Raw genomic sequence first — 16,180 nt, 5'->3', positions numbered from 1 at the left:
TATTTTATGAATCTGCATTTAAAAAAACACGTACCCTATGAAATGAAATTGAAATAAAAGTTGAAAAAATTATTTGAATAATTGTTTCGTTTACTCTCTAAATCTGAATTAGTAAAAATGTTTATTAATTTAAATTAGTGACTCACTTTTTGCTTATAAATTAGTAAAATTTTACTATTTATTAGTAACTTTTAATTATTATTATTATAATTAGTAATCGGTATGAAAAGTGGCAATTTTTGCACGGGTATTTAAAATTATTAATTCTGAACGTTTGAATGAACAAAATTTTCATTACAAAAAATTTTTAAATTATAACGTTGGTATTTATTCATAAACTGAAAATGAAAACTATAATAAAAAAGAAATTACTTTAAGGGGGGAACACCAGTTGTAACTTTCGAAAAATCGATTTTTTTTTTGGTGCATTTTCTTAAAGTATACATATTTAGAAATGTGTCTGTAAATTTCAAAGTTGATCCGGTGAAAAATAAATGAGATATACAGAACACTGCAGCGGCGCGTCCCGTGGCTTCATACAAGGTGGCCAGCCATACCTGACCCTAACGACAGATGGCCTTTTCCTATGATTTAGAAACGGCAACCACTGCGGAAGAGTTATTATATGGTCCAGGAATCGATGACTCTTTGTAACTTAGAAACAAAATTTCTTCTGAACAAAAAAAAGTAAGTTGAAACTTTTAATGCGTTTTTCTCAAAATGACATTTTCCAAGTCGGTGACCACGATTACTCGAATACCATTAAACCGATTTATTTAAAATTTAGTGTGCTTCATTTACACATATAAGTCTAGTTCGTGATCGAAGGATTTTTTTTTTTAATCAAAACTTTTTTTTATATAGCTGAAAATCGACCGTATTTTTTTAACGAAAATCATACTTTTGACTTTGACAGGTCGCCATTTTGTCAAATTTTTTTTTTTTTTTAAATCCTTCGATCACGAACTAGATAATCTTATAATAAATGTAAATCAATTTCATTTTTGTATTTCAGACGAAGTATACTTGCAGAATGCTGGTCACCGCAATTCGCCTTTTTTCTTAAGACGCCACTTCAATGGCTCATATCTCCAAAAGTTTTTGTTAAAAAAATTTTTTTTTTCTTTTAAATTACAGCTTTTTACATGTACTTTTAACTAATAAATAGTATTCTTTAAAAAGATTCATTGTTCTTTTGGAAAATATTCTTGAAAAAAGCATTATTTTTTGAGTTACAACTGGTGTTCCCCCCTTAATATCCAATCAGCTTAAAAAGGAAAAATTATATTCTTAATTACCCTACATCATAATTTTATTACAGTGCAAAAAGAAATTTTTTTTTTTTTGGAGTAGTTAAAAGCATCTTAAATAGCCATTTAATAACTTAAGCAGCTAATGCTTTTTAAGATACTTTTGGTAACTTTTTTGAAATATTTACTACTATACAGAAAAGTATAGCTTTTAATAGACTTTTCAATGTAAATAATAAATTTTAACGACAACAAAGGAATATTTTTTGCCCCCCATTCTCTTTATTTCATTATAGATTTTTTTCTTTATTGTCGCAGTATAAGATTTATTTTCTCCATTGTGTACTTTTACAAAAGTTTTTACAATTTTCTTTCTCGCAAACTTAAAAAATAAAAATAATTCTTTATTGCCATTAAAATATATAAATAAATATTTATAATCTCTTCTTTCTATGGGTTTGAAATAACAAAAAAGAAAAGAAAGAATTTTTATTCTTTTCTTTTCATTTTGATTTATTTTTAATTAATATTGAACTTTCATGGACCAAATGAGAGTTTATCTATAAGTTCAATATTCACAATAATATAATTTTTTAAAATAATTAAATTAATTATTTAATGTAATTAAATATTTTAAGATTTTTAAAAAATATCTTTAATTCCTAAAATTTATTGAACTAATTGAATTTTTTTCAATAAATTTTTGTCCTATGGTGATTTTTAATTTTTTTCTATTCATTTTTATTTTTTAAATAATTTTTATTCTCTAATTATTGACAATTTTACTCGCACAAAATTAGAAAAGTAAAACTGTGAAAAAAAGAGAAAAAAAAATTATCCCCCCACCCTCCCTCAAGAGGATACCATGTATACACTGAACAAATGTGTTTTAATACAAATATTCGGTTACTTGATTATTATCGATATTTATTTTTATTAAATAATTATAGAGTCAATAATGTTATTTGTTTCAAAATACAGAAATTGTTGGTTCAAATAAAGTTTATTTAATTTAAATAAAAATTATTTTCTTCAAGTAAATATTTATTTGATAATAGTCAATCGATTATTTGAATCAAACATTTATTTCGCTGTACATTATAATTGAAGAATGTCTTCATTTTTTTTCATGTTAAAGTGACAAAAAAAAATGTAAAAATATACAACAAAAAACCGGTATATAGAAAATGGTTTTATATCGTTTACCTTATTCGTAAAATTGCCAGGTATAATACCAAATCCACATTCGATTCGATCAGTCGTTACTTTCGATCGTTCGCTCCCACCGATCTTGGTTCCACATGCTTAACGATCACTGCACGTTTTAAAACTCGATCCCACACATCGGCAATAGAATAAAAACACCACACAAAGGGTAAAATTCACCAAAAAAAAAAAAGAATAATTTTCCACTAAAAAAAACCAATTTTGTCTACATTTCACGAATTTGAATTCTTTTATTAGAAAAAAAAAGAATTAATCGAGTCACGCAAAAAGTTTATATCGGTTTGAAAAATCAAAGGAGAGTGTATATCCAAAGAATAATGTTGCTTTCTCACAAGGATATTTTGCGATGTCAAGAAACCCAAGCGCACTGAACACTGCGCGCAACTAAAGTTACCGGAGGGAAAGGTTATACATATATAAAAATTGGGCCAGTTGGGAAAAATTAAGAAAGAGGAATGGGCCTAGAATCTGACTGGAGGCAAATAAAGAAGAAAGGTATATTATACCTGACTGTTGAGGAGGATTATTCGAAGAGTGCGATATCGGGAGAGGAGAAGAAGAGCAGCTGTATCCACCACCACCACCTTCACTGACAGGCATGCTGCCTTGGAATGTGCTTTTGCCCTCCCCCCCTTTTAACCCCCCTTCATCCTTTCCCCCACCAAAGAACCACAAAGAACAACTCTCCAAGGGCCCAACACACTCCTGCGGCCAGGCAATTTTTACAGCGTCCTCTCCCCACTATATTGATCATTTTTAAACGGCAACTTCATACACTAGGATGCGGGTCCGATTTGTTCTTGGGACCCTGCGATGGGTCGAGGGAGAGTTCATCCGCTCATTTTACGCTTAAAAATTACACCCATTTTTCCGGTGCATTCTGAATTTTCTTTACTGGGTTAGAATGTCACACTTTCCATTTCCTAAAAAAAAGGGGCATTTCCATAAGTTCTTTGAAAAAAAGAAACGTGTTCAAATCATGTTTTCTTTCTTTCTCTTTTTTTTTTTTGAGGGGAGACCCTTGAAAATTTCGGGAATTTTAATTTTTTTCTTCTCGGTTTTTGCGAAGCATTTCAAATTTTTTGGAATTGACTTCGGCACGTTTATATAATGTTTTTCGGGAACTGTTTAAAATTTCTTTTTAAGTTTTTTTTTCTAACGTGTATATGTACGAAATATTTTATTTGCATTTATCTGAGACAAATCAAATTTATTTCAATCAAATAAAAATATATTTGGTCTCAGAGTCCTATAATAACTTTTTTTATTTGTTTTAAATAAAATTTATTTAGCTCTGAGACAAATATATGTTTTCTTTTTTTATACAGAGGTTAATATTCAACTAACTGATTATATGAATTGAATACATTTTTTTCAGTGATATTATTTTTACACCCTTGAGAATACATATATTTGTCTAAAAAATTATTAGACTGTATTTTTATTGTTGATTTAAATAAATTTTATTTGTCTTAAATAAATGCAAATAAAATATTTCTCTGGGGTGTAACAGCAAATTTATTCACTATCGATTTCTATGTATATTGATTTCTATCAAATATCTATTTAAAGGAATTTTTATTTAGCAAAATTTAATTTTAGAAATACACCCAGTGAAATGATATATTTGTCTCACAGCCTAATAAATATTTATTTGATTCAAATAAATTTTTAATTGATTTAAATAAATTTTTATTTGATTTAAATAAAAAAATTTATTTACGCCAAATAAATAGGCTAGTAGGCTGTGAGATAAATGTACGTTTATATTTAATTCAAATATATTTTATTTGGTTAAAATAAAACATATCTCTGAGTGTAATAATTTTCACTTAAAAAGTGAATTTTTTGAAGCGCATAAATATCGATAATATCCCACTTGACATAAAATTCAAATTCAATTGACACAAGTTTTATTTGACATAAACCTTAAATACCATATAAATTTCGATTCTAACATAAAAGAACTTATTTGACATAAATCTCACTTGACAAAAACCTTTTTGACGCATAAAACTCATATGTCACTTATTCTGAAGTAAGAATTCTGTAATATATATACGATTTATGTCAAATAAGTTTTATATCAGATTTGATTTATGGCAAAACGTTTTTTTTTGTCAAATGAAATTTTTGTAAAATGTAGAATTTAATGAGAATATTCAGGAGGTTCAAATGTTTAATTAACAGAATTTTATTTTTTCACACACAGAGAAAACTTTTACTTGCGTTTAAGACAAATAAATTTTATTTGAATCAATTAAAAATTTACTTGTCTCAGAGCATAATAACTTATTATTTATATTTTAAATAAAAAATTTTAATTAGCACAAATAAAATTTTATTTAACGCACAATAAAATTTAATTTAAACCAAATAAAAATGATTTAAAATAAAAAAAAAGCCGAATTTCCATTTAACAGTATTTTATATTAGATCAAATTTATTAGTTAGAATTTCAATCAAACGCAGAATTTATATTTCACATTTTTTTATTAGGCCGAATTTTCAATTAACATATAATTTTTCAACAACAAAATCTCTATTTAACTAAATATTTATTTGTTCCAATTTTTATTTTGCCGAAATTATTTTCGTGACGCACTATTGTTAGCTTAAAATTTATCATTTTAAGATTACAATCTATTGCAAAAGTTTAACAAAAATGGAATTCAGCTAAATGAAATTTCATAAAAATTAAGGTTTATCTTCAATAGACATTAAGAATAAAATTTAGAAAATTTAGAGTAAAATTTTGCAAAACACGATTTTGACATAATAAGAATTCTGCTAATTAGAAATTTTGTTAGATAATAATTTATCTTAATAAGTATTCTTTTAAAATAAAACTTTTTTTTTACTAATTTGGCTTAATAAATTTTTTTTTTAATGTAAAATTTTGCTAAACACTTTTTTGTCTCGATTTTGGGTTAAATATAAATTTTGCTAAATGAAAATTTTCTTACATAATAATTGGGCTTAATAAGTATTCTTTTAAAAATATCAACTTCTTTATATACTCGTTTTAATAAAATTTTTGTTATTTAGATATTTAATTTAATGAAAAATCGTTATAACTAAATAGCACTATTGTTAAAAAAATTTTTCGCTACAAATTTTGTTTGGCAGAATTTTTATTTTACAGTTATTTTCTTTACATGATTTTTCATTTTAAAAAAATTTTAATTTAAGCGAATTCTCATTTAATCCAATTTTTATGTGATTCGAATTTTTAAATGACAGAAATTCCAGTTCATCGAATTTTAATTTGTTCGAATTTTTATTTGTACGAATTTTTAATTAATAAAATTTTTAAGAAGCCGAATTTTCATTTATCCGAAATTACAAATCTTTCTGTCGATTGTTTGTTCGGCCATTTGTAATTTCGGATAAATGAAAATTCGGCGTCTTAAAAATTTTATTAATTAAAAATTCGTACAATTTACAATTTAATAATTAAATAAAAATTTGTATGAAAAGAAATTCTGTCAAATGCTAATTCGAAAAATGGAAATTTGTTTAAAAAATAATTATTTCCTAATAAAAGTCTTTAAAATTAAAATTCTATAATTAATTTTTTTTATATGGGCTAACCTTTCCCCCCCCCCCCCATTCGTGTTAAAAGAAAATTTCGTTTTAAATAAAAATTCTGGTCAATGAAAATTTAATAAAATAAAAATTTGTAAATAAATTAAATAAATAATAATAATAATAATAATAATAATATTAATTTTTAAATTGAAATTCCATTGGATGGAAAAAATACCTTATAAAAAATTTTGTTACTTATCAATTTTGTTGTACATTATATAATAAATTTTTGATAATTTTTTTGTAAGGTTTTTTTAAAATTTTTTTCAACTTTTGCGTAAATGGGAAAAAATTGAGTGAATTTTTGTATAGATGCAAATGCGTGAATAAACTATATATTTGAAGAAACAATGCATCTCTCATGAGAAGTTTTATAATTTTTTTTTCATTCTATTCCATCGTTTAATACCTCTACTAACGCACTTTTTCATCTTTCATTTCATCTCATTCTCAGTAGTGTGTCTGTCGACACTTCCGGATTTTAATGTTGTACATTAAATAGAATGTCTTATCATATGAATATTGTTCTTCTTTTGCTTTCAGCATCCTACTAGCATCTCTTATATTAACAATAAAAAATGAAAACAAAAAAAAAATGAAAATTATCCCAAAAAGTAATTTTTTCCTTAGGTCGAATTATAATAATTGTGATTTTATATTTCCGATTATATAATATTAAAACAAAAACTAAAATAGAGGATTATTGAATTAAATAAATTTTTTTTGAAAAATTATTTATCTTTTAAATAAATTTTATTTATTTTGTTTTATTTATACAAAAAATTATCAAATCGTGGTATTTCTATTATCTATTTACTAACAACAAATAAAAATGAAAAAGCTATTTTTAAAAAATGAAAAAAAATTATAATAAATATATGTACTTGTTTTTATATTTAATTTCTATTAATTTAAATAATAATACGTTTAAAATTGTTAATTTAAAAATACCACAAAAATACAAATTTATCTAATTTTTTTTTCATATTTTTTTCCATCTTAATTTTACTATAAAGTTATCCAATTTTTGAGAAAAATAGAATTTATATTAATTTGAATATATAATATTAAAAAAATTTAAAAATAAACATAAATAAATAAAAATTTTAAATATTTATTGATTAATTTGAAATTACCGATGACGAAAGTGAGAACTCGCTGTGGGTCCATTCATCGTCCTATAGGTGGCACCACATGCACGTTCGTGTATAGAGATATTCCTTGCTCATGAAAATTTCGCTCGTTTATTTTGCTAAAAAACTTAACAGAAAATTGTTTTGATTTAATAAAAGTTTGTGCTTTCAAGTCTTATTTATAAGTAAATCTTTTAATTTTCGTCAAATGGTAAGTTGTTTCATTTAATTTAGTGCTATAATATTCATCAAGTTTCTATGACCAATTTGTTGTTGTCTTCTTTTATCTCCGCTTCGCGCCATTTTTTTACCGGTGTTGTCGTTGCCGGCAAAAAAAAACTTCAAAACAGTTCATTTCATCCTTAAATTATTAGAAATGTTTGTTTCGTTTTATAAAATATTGATAGTTAATTGAAAAGTTTTGTCTTAAAATTAAGTGTGAGTGTGTGGAGATGCTTTAACAAAATGCGTAGGTTGCAACAGGTAACAAAAGTCGTTAAATCTATTATATTGTTGTATAGTGCAGCATGATCATGTGCGTGAATATTTTTCACATTGTTGATCTTTTCTAGCAAGTGTTGTTAGTGTTTTCAAATTTTAGAATAATTGATTATTTGCAATCGTGTTTATGTGAGCTCAATTGAAACATAAAAAATATTAAGGATATAACACTTATGTGCGAAAAAATTTTGAGGTTATGAACCAAGAAATTTGTAAATTTTTTGATGCGATTATAATAATTATGTGTGATATTCTATCAATGTCAGGTAAATTCGAAGTTATTTTTGATTTTCGATTTTTTTGGTTATGTTTATTCGAAATATTTGTACTTTTTTTGATAATTTGAACTTTCTCTTGGATGTTAGAACTCTCAACATTTTTTTCGCGGCACGACTTTATGACAATTATTGTTTTATCTTAATAATAATAATATCTTTATCTAAATTCTTTATAATAAAAAGCACATTGTAATATTTATTATTGACAATTGTTTGGACGTTATTCATATTTATGTGACTCAAACTTTATCAATTTGCGTTTAATTATATCAATTCCGACTTTTGAGAAAATCAGTTACAAAATTATATATTTATGTAATAAAAATGTAATAATTAGAAAATCTTCTTTAATGAAGTTAATTTATTAAATTTAATTAAGTTAACCTATAAATGAATACTTATAATTTTTATTTTTTTCAGAATATGGAGAAAATTAAGAGATACGATATTTACAAATTGGAAAATGGAGAAATATTCATTTATGAAAGCTGCGAGTTTTTTTGGAAGATCCGCTTTATTTTTAAAATATTAATCTGGAAAAATGATAAAAGTATTTTAATGGAGATTATTGTAAGTACTTTTACTATAAAATTGTATATATATGAATTTTGTTTATGTTTAAAACTTAAAATATCGAAACTTATAAGTTTCGATTATTTTTGTTATAAAATTGTATTATTTTTAAAAATAATTATAATTTTTGAAAGAGAATTTAACTTATGAGTGAGGAAAAGTTTAAATTCCATTTTTTTAGAAAAATCGATTTTACTGGTATTTTTGTATATTGAAGAAAATTAATTATATTAAATTTCATTACATTACTTTATAATTGTTGGGAAAAAGCGCGTGTAAATTTTAATATTTTTTTTTTCACGTAAAAAATAAATTTCTTTGGACAATGATATAATTAAAAATGATTTCAAAAATTCTCTTAGAACATTAAAACATAACATTTTGTTCTTCGAAAGCAATTTTTTGATTCTTGAATTTCGTGTGGGTGGAGGAGAAAAGTTAAAATTCCTTTTATTTTTTTTCGGGTGCTTTTACTGGTATAGTTTGCGGTTAATCTTTCGGTCGAATGAGCACTCGTCTTTTTTCTCTCCTTATATGTGAGAGTGAGAGAGAGCTAGGGTGGTTATATAGTTTAACGGTGAGCAATAATTTTGGGAAACCTGCGAGTCAGAACGGCTAGTATGGCCTTCTATTCGGACCATTAGTCTAGTACGGCAATTCGTCAAATCGAGAGAAATGTAGTATCAATAACATTTCGCAGCTGCTGCCATCGGAGCATGCATTTCCCTAACGCGCAAATTGCGCTCACTGTTTTCAACCTGAACACGACAATCGATTTCTCCGCGTACTCTGCCTTTAAATTGCTCATTGATTTTCAAACAATTTCAATAAATGCCAATTGTACAATAATTTTTCTATATTAAATCTCACTACAGTTGAGAGTTGAATGGCATATGTATAATATGTGTTTAATAAATAATATAATATAGCTTAAATGTTTTCACAGCTAATGAATCGATATTTTTACTATATATAAAGTTGATAATAATTATTTTTTTCAATCAAAGTAATATTTGAGATTTTTAGTTATTGTCAATTCTTTCAAATTAAAATTCGTTAAAAAAAGAATTATTTATTTGGAAATTTTTGTTAGTAATAATAAATTATGTTGGATAATTTAATTTTTTTAACTTCCATTATTGTTATATGAAATTTTGATCAAACAATTGTTCTTTGAATCAATATACTAATTCATTTTAATTAAATTCTACTACATTAAATTTTAACGTCAAAAAATTAGATTTAATTATAATTTATACAATTTAAAATTAGGACACATAATAATTGGGTTAAATAAACATTTAATTGCACCACCTTCTAGTCGAATCCAATTTAATATTGAGTTTAATATGCTTTCAATCAAATTTTCATTTAACCTAATTTACTTTTGATTAAATTATCAATTTTTTCGAATTTTCATTTATAATCAAATAAATTGTCATTTGGATGAATTTGCGTTTAACTTAATTGACATTTGACAAAAATTTGATATTTTGAATGATATTTTGATTTAAATAATTTGTTATTTAACCTAGAGTAAGTGCATCAATTACGGTGCGTTCATAAAAATAACTATATTATTTCTATTATATTTAATATAACTGTTGCAAAATTATTTAAAAAAATTATTTTAATCTTTTTTGATACAATTATTAATAAAAATGCACATTTAAACAATTATTAATTTAATTATTTGAGATCAAATAATTCCCTCGCCGTAATTGAAAGATTTTTAAGATTTCCATTGGCTCTAATTACGGTGGGCAAAGTATTTTCAAAATACACGTAATTTTGGTCACCGTAATTGATACACCGAAACTGATACAAACGCGCCGTAATAGATAATTACGGTATTAGTTTTAATTTCTCATATTTGTTTAAATAATCGATTTTTATAAATTTATAAATTTTTTTATATCTAAATAACATAAATTTTGACTCGAATCGCGCCGTAATTAGTACATTTACCCTAACTTTAGTAGATGTGCAATATTTTTTCACAAATTTAAAAATTAAATAGATGTTAATAAAAACATTTTGTTTAAATGATCAATTTTGAAATTCTCGATAAATTACTTCAGTTCAATGAAATTTTGAATTATAATGATAGTTTAATATCAACGTCGAGTTGTCGAAAACTATATAAGTTATATTTTCAAGATTTTTGTGTTATTCGATTACTTCAGGTTTAGTCTCGATGCCATACTTATTTTTGTCAAATTTTGTAATTAAATTTTTTTTTATAGATATTACCGATCGGTTAAAGATTTAACTATACATGTTAGTACAGCGCTGATAGTATTTTAATTTTTCTTTTTGCAGATTCTATCCTCGATGGCTTGTGGTGTCATGTACTTCAAAGATAAGGGCAAAAGTAAAAAAAAAGGATGTCTTATCTTGAAGGACACAGAATTCTTCATATTCACACTTTTTAGAACTCGGTCTATTTTTACGGTTATTTTTCACATTTTCTCAATGGAAATTTAATTTGAAAGTAGGGATCTCCGAGGGCTATTTAGTTTGAATGAATCTCCTTGAAGCTGAAAATTCGTTATTCAGGTAAATATTTTAATTTATTGGAAAAATTTTATTACAAAAAATTTAGTTGTATTTTTTGACGTGACAACGTCTTACTCCGAGGACTAGGGAGTCAGTCAGAAAAATCGACGTTCATTAATTCAGATTTATGAATAATTATATTAGAAATATGATCATTGACAGGAAATAAATGAATTATTGTGGAGTATTTTAGAAATATAAAACAATTTTTCCGTGTTATCAATGAGGTGAACAATTTATATTTGTAAATATTAAATTAATTTTACGTTTCAATTCTTGAATTATTTAAATTTAATTTTCTGAATTTAGAAAATATAGATTCAATCTTTTGATTCATGAAACATTTTTTATAGTTATGTGTTATTATAATATATGATTTTTTATATATATATATAAATATAAACATAATAACTTATTGCATTTGAAATGAAATAATATCCCTCATCGCTTTTATAAATATTATTATATCTGAAAATCAATCATTTCAATTGTTTGACATTAAGCCAGTGATGAGAATATTCATTAAAATTACATTGACACATCGCTCGATGTGATGGATGGTTTATCTTTCAATCTAACAATTTTTAAGTGCGACTATATATCACTGGGTGTGATTGGCTATAGCATTTGCAAAATCAAATGTATACGAGGATTGATATTAATTTCCTGTGGGCTCTCTCTCTCTCTCTCTCCCTCCCCCTAAAAATGATCCGAAACGATAGACACATATAATACTGGGTACGGCCTCCCAGGAAGAGAGGACCGATGTGTGATGTTTGTGCTCCTCGCACAAGACCGGGACTATCCTCGCATCTCTCGCTAAATAATAAATACGAGAGGGTTCTCCGGGGATACCCCCAGGGTGCCATTAGCGGGGTACGGAGGAAGGTTCTTCACCCTCTCACACCCCCCTTTGTACACTACCCTCACCGACTTCCTTTGCCACTACCATCCCTCGACCTGGAACGCGCGAGTCTAATACACTTAGACGCCAAGGCGCTACGCGAGACATGTCTATATGGCGAAAAGACCGGGGATTTTTGCCCCCTCCGGCTTGTCCGCTTTATGAAGGTAGTTCTCTTTTTTTTTTTACCTCCCACTTTCTCCCCCATTGAGAGACTCCTCTTGGATTCGCTTTCACGCATTAAATCAATGCCTTCTTTATAATTTCAATTCTGCGCTGAATAATTACTTGGCAAATACAAATATGTTGGAATTTTATTGGAAAAGAAAATTAATTGTTTATAGTGTTTGCGGTAACACAAAATTTTAGATTTTATGGGACGCACGATTATGTTCTAAAAATTATTAGTTAGAGAAAAACTTGGATAAAAAATATTAATTTTCTTTGGAAATTTTTCTTTTTGAAATAAAAAAAAAAAATTGTTTTATAATTTTTGAAAAATTATAATGTTTACATTATTTTTTTTTACAAAAGTTTTAAAATTATGAATGATAAATAGTAAACTTAGTTGCAAAAGTATATATTTAAATGCCGGCAACACGAAGTTGACTAAATCAAGATTGAGTGATGAGTTTTTTAAGTGGTTTTTCCTGTATTTTCCTCTATTTCATTTTGTTGAATTTCGCTTCATGGGATGTGATGCAAAGAAAGAGAGAGAAAGAAACAGACTATATCCGACTCAGAAGCGCGGCTCGTACGCTTGGAAAATGTCAACTACTCGTTCTACTCGGTCAAACGGGTAATCGAGACCATTTGCTACTAGCAGTGACTCTCATTTAGCTTCAACTTTTATTGTGTTAACGAAATTCTTTTGTTTCTCTTTTTGAATGACTTTTTTACTGTCATAAAATTTTTCTGACTGAAAGGCATAACGAACCAATATTTTAGATTTTAAATATTAAATTAAATTAAGGCTAGTTTTTATAGCAAAAGAAATTGGACGGACATGCAAACATTTACACTTTTTGAGATTTGAAAATGTATTATTTTAATCTTTTTAGTGTAAAGTTGAAGCACGATTTTTAACAGTGCATCATTTGGGTTAAAATTGTACTTTTTTCACAATTTTTACTATTTTCTTTCGCTAATTCATTTTCCACACTTTTTTTTAATGATTCTTAAGAATATCTTGCATGGATTTTCAAAAAATTTAATTTTTTCAAAAAATTAATATTCTAAAATAGTCAAAAATTAAAATTTTCTTTTTTTGACCATCTTGTATTGTTTTAGGACCCAAATGATGCAAGAAAAAAAATATAATCTCTTTTGATAATTTAAATATATGTGGGTTAAAATTGGAGGTGGTGCCTCCCCTTAATGTTTGAAATAAAAAATCCTTTTTCTCAGTGTAGATAGAAGTTAAATCTTTTTTTTTTAAATTGCCGTCAACCGGGGCTATTCTAGTAGACCAGGTACAAGCTAGTTTTTAATTTGTAAAATATTAATTTCGAAATGTTAAAATTTCATACCTAGCTGTAATTGTAGTGGGACGTTTTGGCAACAAAATAACTGTAATGTTATTAATAAATTCAGTTTTAGAAAACAAAAAAATTTTGTTGGAATTTGGGAAGTTCTGTAAAAATCTGCATACCATAAAATTCACGAAAATTAGTGTCAAAAATATTTAAGATACATGTTAAAAATTTAGTTATAACAATATATAATCGATTGACTAACTTTTTATTAAGTAGGGGAGACCGGGGCTGTTTGGCGCACTTGAGTTTATTCAAAAGTGTTAAGTTACATTAATTTTTCTCTTGATTCTGCTTAAAGTACTTGATGAACTGTAAGTTTGTAGAAAATTTCATTAATATTAATTAATTATTGTGGAGTATAGATTAAAATAACTGATTTTGGCACTCCAAAGTAATTTTTTAACCTCTTCAATTTTTTGTGATATCTCTTTAAAAAATTAATTTTAGAAGAGCTCAAATATTAAGTTTTGAGCTCTATACATTTGATTTATATTAACAGTTTTTATAAAAAATTAATAAATATTTCAAAAGTACATTCGGGGTTAGGTGGCGGGGTATCTGAAAATTTCGTTAAATATTAATAAAATGAAGTTGATTATATGAAATTTACACATTAATAAGCACCAATAACAATCCTATTCAAAAAATTTAACCGAATAATGGTTTTTAAATATTCACAGCGTTATTATCAAAAAAAAATATTTTTTGGTAATTTTACGATTTCATTTAAATCAAAATTCATTTAATTTAAATGAAATTTTCTAATTTTTAAATTTAAAATAATTTTATTGTAAAATTACAGTACAAGACTTATTTTGTTAAGTCTTATATTATTTAAACTTTAAATCATATAATTTAATTTTAATTTCACTCCTGCGCTACGCAACCCCGGGTCGGGGTTGCTTGGCGCGCTTTGCACAGCTTCAAATAAAGTGGCATAAAAATAAAAGTATTAAATATATTTCAACTTTCTTTTTTTTTAATTTAAAGCTGATATGTTACAACAAGTTTTCTATACCTTAACTTTTTAAAAAAAGCAAAAATGAGTGAGTTACACAACAAAGAGAAAAAAGTGCGCCAAGTAACCCCGGTCTCCCCTATATTAGGAGAGAAGTTTTTAAAACTAAAAATCTAGCATTTGCAGAGGATATTCTGGTACAATCAGTACTACTTAAAAATAATTATTATACAAAAATTTATTTTCTAATAAGTAAAAAAAAACTCCTGTGTTTCGATTTTAAACATAAATGATTTATATTTGTGACAGATATTTGAACATTATTAATTTTACATGGTTTTCATGTTAATTTAAAAAATATTTTATTTACAGAATATGTGGTAAAAAGTTCATACATACAGTTCAATTCGAAGAAAAAATTTTAACTTTATTTTATGAATAAAAAAAAAAAAATTGTACCACAACAGTCCCCACAGTGGGGATATTATGCTACAAAATTTGAGTCTATCTTCCAAAATCGAAAAAATAATTTTTAATTAATTTAATGTTGAATAATAATATAATAAAAACTTTAAATTTTCATAAAACTTATGCAATTTATATTTGATTATAAATAAAATCGTTATTTCAGTATTAAGAAAATCATTCTGCCGTGCTGGGTTTATTATTATTATTTTCTGTTAAGAGTATAATGAGGAGGGTGATTTTACTTTCTCCTTAAAGTCTCAGAGAGGTTGAAAAATGGAACGATTACGACTGTTGGTTTTTATATATATATATATTGCGATCGACGTGGCGCGGTGCTTCGAGATGCAGAGACATGCAGTGGAAAATGAGAGGGTGGGTGGTCGGTATAAGTATCAATAATTGAGCACTGTGGGGTGGCTGCTGACCATTTAGCGGTCGGTCGAAGGGTGAACTGAGGGTAGCTCTCCCGAATAGAGTGTGTGGGTGGGGCGCGGGGGGAGGGTATATATCGGTAGATGTATCGCACGGCGAGGCCTGCTATCGACATGTCGATGCCAGCCAGGGCTGTATATCCTATACGTTATATATAGGAAACTATCCTGGCTGCGATCATGATACGCGGAAATATAATCTGTCATTCGTGCGCGTGCTCTACTCTTTTTTCTCTCTCTTTCTCTGTCATACCGCGGTGGACCACGTTTCCTACAAAATACGTCTACCATTCTTCTTTACGCATTCTTTTTTTTTCATTCCATTTACCTGACTCTTGAATTCCTCCTGGATTTACACTCTTTTTTTTTTTTAATTTAAACTTCATTAAAGACAGAATTAATTAAAATTTCCATATTGTTGCTTTCGAAGCAATCTTATATGTTTAGTTATTGTGTGGAATGTTAATCAATATAAAAAAGCAAAGTAGTGAAACATTAGACCGTAGAAAATGACTGTGGAGAAAGATATTTTAATATTCTTCCATTCTTTATCTTTTGTTTCCAGTAGGACAATGCATCATCTATTGCTGTGGTATAAACACAAAAGGCATAGTGGGAAGCCCTTTAAAGTACACTCTTGTATTTATATAAAAATATTCTCTGTTTTAAAATAATGGAACGAATATTATAGTGCATTATTATTCATTGACAATTTTAAAAAAGAAATCGATGTGACGAGTATTTTTAGAAGGATATTCTACAAATTAGGCTA

General features: G+C 26.4%; 1 protein-coding gene across 3 annotated transcripts in view; it reads right to left on the bottom strand.

Moving 5' to 3' along the window:
- The window catches only part of LOC127279527 (filaggrin), a 46,294-nt gene extending 43,229 nt beyond the window's left edge, over positions 1 to 3,065 (bottom strand). For 2 of the 3 annotated variants that reach the window (XM_051301929.1, XM_051301931.1), the window contains exon 1: positions 2,457 to 3,065. The gene's annotated coding sequence lies outside the window, so the exon portion shown is untranslated. The remainder of the gene's footprint in view (positions 1 to 2,456) is intronic. The other variant, XM_051301930.1, reaches the window with a different exon arrangement.
- Between the last annotated feature and the right edge of the window lie 13,115 nt (positions 3,066 to 16,180).

Source organism: Leptopilina boulardi, unplaced genomic scaffold (genome assembly GCF_019393585.1).
Source record: "Leptopilina boulardi isolate dan_hultmark-lab unplaced genomic scaffold, ZJU_Lbou_2.1 LbouV2_216, whole genome shotgun sequence".
Taxonomy (NCBI): domain Eukaryota; kingdom Metazoa; phylum Arthropoda; class Insecta; order Hymenoptera; family Figitidae; genus Leptopilina; species Leptopilina boulardi.
The sequence above is the reverse complement of the archived record's forward strand: the minus strand, read 5'-3'. Positions and strand labels throughout refer to the sequence as shown.